Source organism: Desmodus rotundus, unplaced genomic scaffold (assembly GCF_022682495.2).
Source record: "Desmodus rotundus isolate HL8 unplaced genomic scaffold, HLdesRot8A.1 manual_scaffold_404, whole genome shotgun sequence".
In the NCBI taxonomy this organism is placed as follows: domain Eukaryota; kingdom Metazoa; phylum Chordata; class Mammalia; order Chiroptera; family Phyllostomidae; genus Desmodus; species Desmodus rotundus.
In genome coordinates, this window is record NW_026527483.1 from 1 (window position 1) to 10,864 (window position 10,864).

The 10,864-nt window shown below is 46.9% G+C and overlaps 1 long non-coding RNA gene across 3 annotated transcripts; it reads left to right on the top strand.

The window, feature by feature from the left end:
- The first annotated feature begins 84 nt into the window (after positions 1 to 84).
- Positions 85 to 7,960, top strand: LOC112302327 (uncharacterized). Of its 3 annotated transcripts, none has more exons than XR_006655077.2 (4): positions 85 to 369; positions 565 to 738; positions 2,802 to 2,876; positions 7,182 to 7,960. It is a non-coding gene; the product is annotated as an uncharacterized lncRNA (long non-coding RNA). The 3 variants fall into 3 exon arrangements; XR_002974548.3 differs by having other exon boundaries at positions 85 to 316; XR_006655076.2 differs by having other exon boundaries at positions 85 to 316; positions 7,296 to 7,960.
- Positions 7,961 to 10,864: the final 2,904 nt, after the last annotated feature.

The window sequence follows — 10,864 nt, forward strand, 5'->3', positions numbered from 1 at the left end:
TCATCTGGGCCGCGCGGCCACGTCAGCAACACCCAGATTGGCTGAGCCGGGTCACGTGCTAGTTGTTTCTCTCCTCCCCCTCGACGGGGTCTGCACTATTTCCCGAAGATCCTGGGGGTCGTACTCACGGGCCAAGAGAGCTGCAAGGCCCAGGTCCATTTCCAGAGGCTCGGAGCACGCTAATGCCGCTGCTTCTCTATAACCCGCGGCTACCTGTTCCGCCGTCGCCGACCTTGTCCCCGCCCCCCAGCGCCCGTCCTTGTGGACGCAGCGAGGCTGCCGCAGCCCGGAAACGTTGCACTGCGCAGGCGCAAGGGTGTGACCGGCTAGGAGAAGGGGAAAGGAGCGCTGGAGGCCGCGGGGAGAGTAGTAGAGCGCAGGCGTCGGGGCGGGCGCTGCAGCTTCCGCGGCGCGTTTGAACGCTCTGGGTGGGAGGGGTGGAAGCGGGCGCGGCGCACCGGCCTCCGGCCTCCTCTGGCCCATCCCGCCCTTCCGGCCCCTTCGGCCCCTTCCCCAGTGCCCGTGGCTTCCCGGGGCGGCCTGACTCGATTCCTTTTTCCGCAGGTATGAGGTGCATCTGGACCTGTTCGGACTGAGTCCAGCGAAGATGCGAGCCACAGACCTGTAGTCAGTGAAGGAGAATGGGGCCTGGATCTGGAGATGTGAGAGTTTGCAGCGTGAGAGGGACTCGGTCACCCTCCTGGTGCCTGCGGCGGGGAGGTGAAGTGCCAGTGCAAGGTGTGGGCTTTTTGTTTCACATCTTTGCATTAGGCAGGTTTACAACTGAAAAGTGCTTCCTGCCTTTGCCAATTAGGAGGTCCCTTCTAATCTCTCGTTTTCTCTGAATGTTAACTGAACTTCCTTACTTCATTAAGACTTGCTAGTCCTTGGACTCCTCTGCCTTCTGCAAAACTTACCAGCCTTCTCACCACTTTTACTTCTTTACTCATCTCGTGCTCAACCATTGAAAGTAAAACTCTTAATAGTTTTTCCTAAGGCTTTCCCCGAAACTGTTTTGATCTTGAGTCAATCCCATAAAAATCTAATCTAGGGATGTTACTGTGATTGCGTCGTCTCTTAAAGCAGACCTTCTACTTGTTCATAGGCAATAATCCCTACCACTGACTCTGAGTGTAGCTAAAATTTTCAGTCTGTGTTCCGCAGCCCCTTCCCTCCCCACCAGTCACAACAGATACAGGGTATGTTTGTTACTAGAAATCCTCTCTTCTGTTTAAGGAAAGTACTTTTCTTTTGACCTCGTTGACCTAATCTTCAGAAAGATTACTCTGAAGCTATCTTTCATTTTCTACCAGTTGGCACTTTTAACTTTTTCATTTTACAAGTTTCCCAGTTCAGAAAAAACATAAAGAAAAAAAAATACATAACCTTATCCCTATTGTATCCCCATATAGACTCTCTTATTTACTTCTCAGCTCTCCTGCACAGCCAACACCTGGAATTACCTAACTTTTCCTCTCTGCCTCTCTTCCACTACTGAAACTGTTCTGGCGAATGTCACCGAGGACCTCCTCATTGGCCAGGGCAGGAAGCACTTTTCAGTTCTTGCCTTACTTGATCTCTCTGAAGCGTGTGACACTTGGTCATGCTTCCTTCCTGACATTCCCGCCACCTTTGATTTCTGTGACCAGGCCCAGTTGTTTCTCTCCCTACTCGTTTCTCTGTCCAGCTGTTCCTTTCCCGTCTCCTCATGGGCTTTCTGTTCTTCCTTCCTGCGAGTTGATGTTTGCCAGGATTTTGCTTCAGTTTACTTGTAGTTTTGTTCATTTTCTCTAAGTAATTTCACTCAATGACTCAAAAGCTTCTTTAGTATGTACCTTTAGTTCACACAACTCTTCAGAGCTTAACTTGCTACTAAATATCGCCACTTGGATAACCCCCAGACGTTTCAGCCCGATCAAAACTGATGCAATCCGTACGCATGCAGGGCCCACTCCGATATCACCCTGGCTCTTTGTGAGTGGCAGCTATTCAGTCACAAAGCCTGGAATCTGGGAGCCTGTTCCTGACTTCTTTTTCTTACAGCGTTGTATTTGCTAGACTTACCATTTTGTCTCTCAAATATCCATTGTCTCACACTCAGCCCTTATCCTATTGCCTGAACTGCATCAATAGCTTCCTGGTTTTTCTTACTGCTACAGATGCACCGTTCAACACAGTAGCCAGCAGCCACGTGTGACTATTTAAATGAACATTAAATACAATTTTTAATTTAGTCCCTCAGTTCGCACTGCCACATGTAGCTAATGGCTGTCTCGTTGGACGGCACACGTTATAAAACGTTTCCATCATTGCAGAAGTTTTGTTGAACATGCTGCTCCAGATCTTGCTCTCTGCCTCTGCCGCAGTACTGCTAGGAGTGAGGTTTCCAAAGTACAGCTCTGGCCTTGTGCTGCCGTTTGACCCTATATTAATTCCTCATTGCCTGTGAGATAAAGTCCAAACTCCTGTGCCTGACAGTAAGGTCTGGGCCTTGACACTGGCCACTTCCTCTTGTGCCCTATACTCCAGCGGTAACTAGCTGTTTCTTAGACACCATTATGCCTTTGCATTTCACCCACTGCAGTCTAATTGGCTTTTCCCCAGTCCATTGAAGTCCCCCAAGCATCTGAAAAGCCTGCTCTTGCCTCCGAAATTGAGCTGACTGCTCCTTCCTTGGTGTCCTTATGATGGCATTTTTCACAGTGGATGGAAATTATGTGATTACATGTTGCTCTTTCTTATAAGACTTTGATCTTGAGAATAGGGTCATCTTAGTTTCTTCGTTTGTCTTTGTTTTTCAGTATATATTCCCAGCTCCTGGCACAGTGTGAGGTGCTCGCAAAGTGAACAAAATGTTGAAGGAAATTGATGCTTGAGTAAGTTTGTGACTTGGGTAAGATTGTAATGTATGTGTTTCTGGTGTGCTGTGCGTAGTATTGGGGAAATAATCCTAGTGAGACAGTCATTGCTTTCGCACGCGTGTCGGAGACATTAGGAGGGCATGAGGAGAGAGAGAAGCAGTACAGCAAGGGCCGTTTTTACAGAGAGCCGTGCAGTCCCGTCTGGCCAGAGAGAGTGCCAGCTACAAGGGGCAAAGCAGTAGTAGGGAAGACTGGGAGGTAAATGTATTTGCGGCAGCTGAAGGGTTTCTAATGCTGTTAAGTTGGGACTCAGTGGGGAGCCACTGGACGTTTTTGAGCAATGACTTAGTCATGATTATGTCGTAGGATAGGAACTCTATCTTCATATTCTTAGCAGGTAGCACTATACCTGTTAACAAACAAAAAGTGAGGAGGATACAGGGGGATAAATGGCGATGGAAGGAGACTTGACTTTGGGTGGTGAATACACAATACTGTATATTGATACAGATGATGTATTACTGTACACCTGGGACCTATGTAATTTTATGAAACCATTGCCACCCCAGTGAATTCAATAAAAATGTTTACAAACCCCCAAAATGAAAATGTCGGGTCGGAGGGAGAAGAGACTGGTGACGGCTAACGTGGTCGAGTACTTGAAATGAGTCGGGCCCAGTTGTAAGTCCTTTATGTGTATTAACTTTCTTAATCATTACAACCCTGTGATGTAGGTACTGCCCTCGTTACCCCCACTTTTTTATTAAATGAAGCAACTGAAGCAAGAGATGTTAAATAATTTGCCCATGGTCACACTATTGGTAAGTGACCAAAGCTGGGGTTTGAACCCAGGCAGTCTGCCCCTGGATGGTATGTTATTCTGGTTGCTAAGCACAACCAGGTAGTTTAAGCTCTAGGATTGAAGTTGGAGAACCAATGAGAGGTAGATTTGGGAGTCATCTTTGATGCAGTGTTTGAATTAGTTGTGCAGTAAGCGAGATTTATAAGGGAGGAAGTATGGGACAGAATTTAGTTGTGAGTCAAGGATTGTGCTTTGGGTTAGCTCCCCAGGGAGCAAGTACAGGAAGTGGATGCCCTGGCTGGTGTGGCTTCATGGATTCAGCACCAGCCTGCGAACCAAAGGGTCTCTGGTTTGATTCCCACTCAGGGCACATGCCTGGGTTATGGGCCAGGTCCCCATTTGGGGGTGTGCGAGAGGCAGCCACACATCTATGTTTCTCTCCTTCTCTTCCTCCTTCCCCCTCTCTCTAAAAATAAATAAATAAAATCTGAAAAAAAAAAAAAGATTAGGAAGTGGAACCACCGGAAGAGCATCAAATAGGAAGGAAAAGCAGAGTAACGTAATGTGAGTAAGGCAGAACAAGAGAGGGCTGTAGTGAGGACTTCGTGTTTGTTGAATGACTTTTCAAGCTTGTTTGTGCCGGGGATGTCTTTGGCAGTTGGTGGCACCTTCGGACCATGTCCAACAATAATACTTGCAAATGCACAAATAAAATATACCATTATCAAAATATTTAAAGAAATGTGGGATGGTATACTAATATATGTTTCCTTATTAATACAATACACGTATTTCTCAACTCACACATTAAATAAAATGGCTTACTGTCAGGTCTAACAGCGTCCATAATTGTAGAAATATTTTGAGATGTCTGTATATGTGTTATGAAAATATTGATGATTTTTATTGATGATGACATAATGTTAGTACTACAAAGATGTATTTTCTACATTTATAAAACTAGATTTTAGTTGGTTAGTTGTTAGTGAAAATAAGGTGACTTTTTTATTCCGTCCATGTTCACGGACCCCTGAATTGTATGGTATGTGGACTGCAGGATAAGAACCCCTGTTCCGACTGATGAGGAAGCGGGACCCCGCACAGGCAGGTGTGGGAGAATGAAGAAAGGGGAGCAATCACTAGTTGGTGTGGGGCTCACTGATATTGGAGAGCACTTTCTGTCATCTGGGGGTAGAATTCAAGAGTATAGGGGGCCCACACCAAGTAATTCAGACTGAATATAGTAGAAAGGAAGGGGCTATTTTGAAGTTTCTTGACTGGGGAAGTGAGAGCTACCTTCGTAGGAATATTTACTTGGTAACAGTGTGTACCATGGATTGGCTTCGGAGACACTGGAGGTGGGCCAGCTGGCAACCTTAGCGCACATCCGTGCATGAGATGAGGAGGAATAAAGTATTTGCAGCGTCAGAACTAACTGCACTCAGAAGAGAACCTAATACTTGGTGGCCCACAAGGTCCCACATGACTTTGCTCCTGCTCGCCTCTGTCCTCTTCTGCTGTCTCCTACTCACTAATTATGCTCTAGCCACATTGGTCCTCCCTCACTTCCTGGAAGAAGCCAGTCCCTTTCCTGCCTCATGGTCCAGCCCTGCTGCTCCCTCTGTTGGTGTGCTCTTCCCGCTCTGCCTGCCTAACTCCTGCTTGCCCTTCAGGTCCCATCTCAATATCAGGAGATTCCTAACTCCAGCTAGTCTCTTAGGAAGTCATATTTTTCCTTCATAGTACCTTTTACAATTTGCTTTAAAAAAAAGAAAAAGATTTTATTTATTTTTAGAGAGGGGAAGGGAGGAGGAAAGAGAAACATTGATTGGTTGCCTCTTGTACATGCTCCGCCCAGGACCAAAGCTGCAACCTAGGCATGTCCCCTGACCTGGAATTGAACCGGTGACATTTCGCTTTGCAGGATGACACCCAACCAACTGAGCCACACTGGTCAGGGCTACAATTTGCTTTTATAGAATTGTATGTTTACTTGTTTAATGTCTCTTTATTTTCATTAGATTACAAGTTTCTTTGTAGGTGGTGTCTGGTGACCAGTGTATTTCCAGGTACATAGAAGGTGGTCAATAAATATTTGCTAAATAAATGAATGAACCTCTTTGAGCCAGAGTTCTTGTTTATCTAGTGAGGGTAATAAATGCCAACTTCGTAGATCAGTTGAGAGCATCGCTGTTCCTCGTAATGTAGCTTTAAGGGGGGGATGGTATGGATATGTAGAGATACTGAGCTAGGAGTGAAGGTAACTGTGGGGGCTGGGGGGCCAGGTTTGATCTCTGAAGTAGGAGGCGGCAGGCCCTAGGAAGAAAGTGGCAGCTGGAAGGACCTAGAACGGAATGGGAAGAGTGGTGGCGTGCACCGGGAAGGCAGTAGGGGTGAAAGCATTTGTAGAGTGGCCCAGAGACACTCCTGGTAAGATTTACTGTTGAAATCTCTGTTAGAAGGGTCTGTCTGTTCTTCTAAGCAGGGGTGTCCAACCTTTTGGCATCTGTGGGCCACACGTCAAATACATTGCGACACATAACCACAAAAACTCGTGATGTTTTAAGTAAATTTACAATTTTGTGTTGGGCCACATTCATAGCCATCCTGAGCCATGTGTGGTCCGAGGGCCACAGATTAGACACCCCTGCAAAAGCTTGAAGGCTTCCAGGCTCAGCTTCAACCCCTTCAGTAACTAGCAGCCTATTTATTCATCCAGTGAGCAGTCACCTGGTGGGCCTTCTTGGTGGATGCTGAGAATATAAAAAAGAATATATCATGATCCCCTTAAGGACCTTGCAGTGGGGGTGAGGTGATTGAAGCAAACGTAAATGAAAGAGAATAATAAAAACGATGGCAACGGCAGGCCAGGGTGCTGTTAGCATGCTGAGGACATTACTTACTGATCTCTATTCAGTTCCGAGAAGTCGTCTGGGGGAGGTGAGATTTTTGTCTCAAAGGAAAATATAGGATCCAGATCAAAAGTATGATATGACCAAACATGCATAATAAAAATACCCCTTTAGAAGCATTGGAAAATAAGATTGGAGACAGAGAGACCAATTATAAGAAGGTGGAGTAATCCAGGGAACAAACCAATGAGTGAGCCATTGGGAATGGGAAGAAAAGGGAGGACAAATTTAAGATCTATTAAAGGGGTAGAATTGACAGGATTTGGTAAACAGTGGGATGAGAAGTTTTGAGAAAGGTGAAGTTGAAGTTGTCATGGTTGACTCATATTTGTAGCTCAGATAATTGCCTGGACAGTTAGGAAATTCTTGAAAATAAGAATTGGAACATGTTGGGAAGGGAAGATGATGAATTTTGTAAATTTTGAGATGGAGGTGCATTCAGAGTTGTATTTGCTAACCTTGAATTTGTCTATTGGAATTGGTTATTGAACTATTAAGAGGGATTTATGAGACCATATAAAATAGGAAACTCACCACTTTTTTAAAGAAAAATGAAAGCACAATGTGAAAACTAAGACAACTGCTTTTCATTTAAAACATTTTTAGGCATTTTTGAGATAACTGGGAAAAAGCACAGCTTGTGTTAAATGAAGTAAAGCGATTGTTTTTAGTGATTTTGGTGCTCGTGCAGTTATCGCAAAGGAAAGTGATCTATTACAGACGTCCTCAGAAGCATGTTGCCTTGTGGAGCGTAACGACGACGTTTGCCTGAAGTGCGACAGAAGAAGCCTGTGCAACAATAGGTGACACAAGGCAAGACTTTGGGAACGTTGGACATTGTTGACACTTAAGAGAGTACATAGGGGTTTGTTAGTTCTTTTGTGTATGCTTGAAGTGTGTTATAGCAGAATTTTTTAAAAAGCCCTTCTAGTCATAAATCCAAAGGAAATCAGTGAGTAGAATATAAATACTTCTATTCATTGATCAACATTGAGTCTAGCGTGAGTGTATTTTGAGTTTGTGGCGAGATTTGCGACAGACCATAGACCGTCCAGCAGACGGCGTCACCCAGGGGTCACCCGGTGAATGCTGGCTGAGCATGAATGCAGATTTCACCCCTTTGTATGCCTCAGGCGATCGCATGTAATTGGGATGCCGGAAGTTCAGGAGAGCTGTGTTTAGGTGGTGGTTTGGTCTGTGGTGATTCTCCCTGCTCTGAAAGTAGCTCTAACGCACAGAGGTGCTATTGCGCCTGGTCACAGCTAATTGATCTGGAGGTACACACCTAATACAAGGTGAGGCACATTAATGGCAACTGACCCCTGGTGCTAGGGCCCCTGTGGCTCCCCTTCCTGGGGCTAGCTTGTATTCCCCTATAATTTTGATTTCACGAGCTCACTCAGTTTCCTTCTAAGAAATTGCTGTTTTAAAATTTAAGTTAGCTAGAATTGATTTCCATTGCTTACAACCAAAGTAGCCTTATTAAATAAGTTATTGCCAATAACTATGTAAATGTGTTTTGTGTTGAAATAAATTTAAAAATAAAAAATACATGAAAAAATTTCTTTGGGGAACTTTTGTGGGGACAACTGTCGCACAACATGCAAAGGGAGCCGCCTGTAGGCCGGGGAGGGGCAAGCAGTGGGGAGCAGAGCAGAGCTGAGCTGGGTTAGAGTTGGTCGACAGTGGCCAGTGGTTGGTGAGGGGAGTTGCATGGGAGTAAATGCCATCCAGGACATGTACAGTGTAAAAGAAAAGGTTGAGGACAAAACTCCGGGAACATCAACAACACTTAAAGGGCAGCTGAAAGGAAGGATTCCACAAAGGAGACTGAGAAATGAGAGGACCCACCAGCACGGAGTACCATCCAGATGCCAAAAAACTAGGAAGGAGGGCCTGGCCGACAGTGTCGAATGTGGCAGAGAGTGCAGAGCCCGCTTGACTTAGCAACACTGAGACTGGTGAGCAGTTTCCTTGTGGAGGGTTAAGGGTTAGATGGCAAGTATGGAAGGGAAGAGATGGTTGCCACGACTCAGAAAATCTGGCTCTGCCGAGAAAGCAGCAGCAGCAGTAGGCGGGATGGGAGAGCTGGTGTCAGGAAGCCTCGGCCCCTGGGTCTGCGGCGTCCTGCTGCTGTCCTCGGGTGCAGACAGTTCCTGGTAGGCCAGACTAGCTCCCTTGCTCCTCTTGCCCACGATTATCACTCTCCCAAACTGCGGAGGGACCGTTTTATAATCTGTTAGAAGGTTAGATAATCTATTACGGTAGGGCCCTGCCGGGAACAAGGAAAGGTAATTACTAGTATTTGAATGAGTAGTTAGCCATGCCTCATCCGTGTCCTGGAGGCGGGGTTATTGTTCCCCTGCTGGTCTTGTCTACCTTCCCCCTTTCCCTTGTCCCTCCTACCCGGAGGAGTTGCAGCGTCTACTGTGTGTTCCTGGCCCTCCCATCCAGCGCTCCTTCCCAACGTCCATTGTTCTGTTTTTTGGAGTGCAATACAGTGATTTCCAAACCCTCCAACCCTGGCACCCTGCCTGCCACACACCGCCTGCCCCTACCCCCACCGACAGAGTATGCAGGAGTTCCTGGAGTTGCTTTCGTTCTGGGCTCTTCCTGCTGTTCCTTGCTTTTCTGAAGGGAGCATGGATTTTGAAAGTCTCAGAAATATGGACGGACCATATCCGCAGATCAGTTTCCAAGATTACTTAGTGGCCACATTAGTTCCTTCTTCGCCCACCCCTTCTGTCTCTCTTTTCTGCTCTTCTCAAACTTGCAGCTATACGCTGACAGTTTCTTTCCCGCCTCCCACTTCTCAGCCCACCACCATCTGGCGTCACGCCTACAACGCCACTGAAACCGCTCCCCATAAATTTGTCAACCCTCAGAATTACCAAACCAAAGGACACTTCAGTCCGGCCTTGATTTCTGAGTAGCAACTGGTAATGCTGACCTTGCCCTTCTCCATGGAACAGCTCCATCTCTCAATCTGCTTCCTCTGTTCTAGCTCTTCAGATGCCCCTGCTGCCACCAGCTTCTCACAAGTCAGGGCGTTTCGGTGTGCTGGTTATGCAGCGACAGAGAGTGCCTGCTCCGTTCTCTGGAAGCAGCCCGGGAGCCTGCCAGGTGTGTGCTTCAAGCCCTCCTGGCTATTTGGCTTCAAGAGTCTCAGTAGGAGAAAGCTGGAAGGCAGGAGAAACTGAGAAGCCTCCTGCTTTGTTGTCTCAAACAGACTGGAAGTAGCAGGTAGTTGCGGCAGGGGCAGGAACAGGTAGTTCTGGACTGTTGTGGCCTGCTGGGCGGGGCAAGCGCCTTCTCAATGGCCTTGCTGGAGGTGACAGCTTTTCAGTAGATCCAGGAGGGACTTTGACCGCGTGCCCTAGGGCAATGGCAGGTGTACGCAAGGATTCCAGCTCCGCAACATCAGCTTCTGATTTCCAGGTGTTCCTTGCTCCTGTGTGCACTTCCGGCCACTCTCTTTTTCCCTTTTGCACATGTTGCCTTTGTAGTGAATTCTCTATTAAATCTCTCAGTTTGAAATAACTGGTGTGGTTATGTACTACTCCTTGCTGGATCCTAGATCCTGATGGGTGAGGTTGGGGGTTTGAACTCTTGCAGACTGTGCTGTGTCACTCCCCACTCATCTCTGCACAGTTCACTGGGGTGATCTCGTCCACCACCTCTGCTTCAGCATCTGTGTTGATGAATCTCATGTGAAGGTTCTTCAGCCCAAAGCAGGAGTCCATACTCATACACCTCGTATCCTCCGTGTGGCCCATCCACGGGCATCTCAAATATGTCGAGTGTAAAACATCAAATCTGCTTCTGTGGCATTGTTTTCTCTTTCAGTTTGGTCCGTCACTGACCACTCACCCTGCCACCCAACCGAGAAACCCGGGTGTCGCTCCTGACCCTCCGTCTCACCTCCCACATCTAATCAGTAGCCAGACCCTTTAGATTCTAGTTCCAAACTATCTGAATATTTGATTTTCCCATCTCTCTCCATAACTGTTACCACCAGTGTTCAGCAAGATACTGGTAAAGGAAAGAGAGCAAAGGGGACTAGACATTGAGCTCAATAAAATGGGAAGCGTGAGGCTCTTAGCTTCACCAGGAAGTTGCCGTTACATATCCGAGATGACAGCATGGTGCTGCACCACAGGGATCGGCACTCCTCCCCCCGCAATCCAGCGCCGGATTGTTGGGGGCGCAGGGAGAGGTGCTGGACCATAGAGGCCTATCTGTCTAACCAGGGGGTGTAAACCTATCCAAGGCCTGCAAAAACTTGGGAA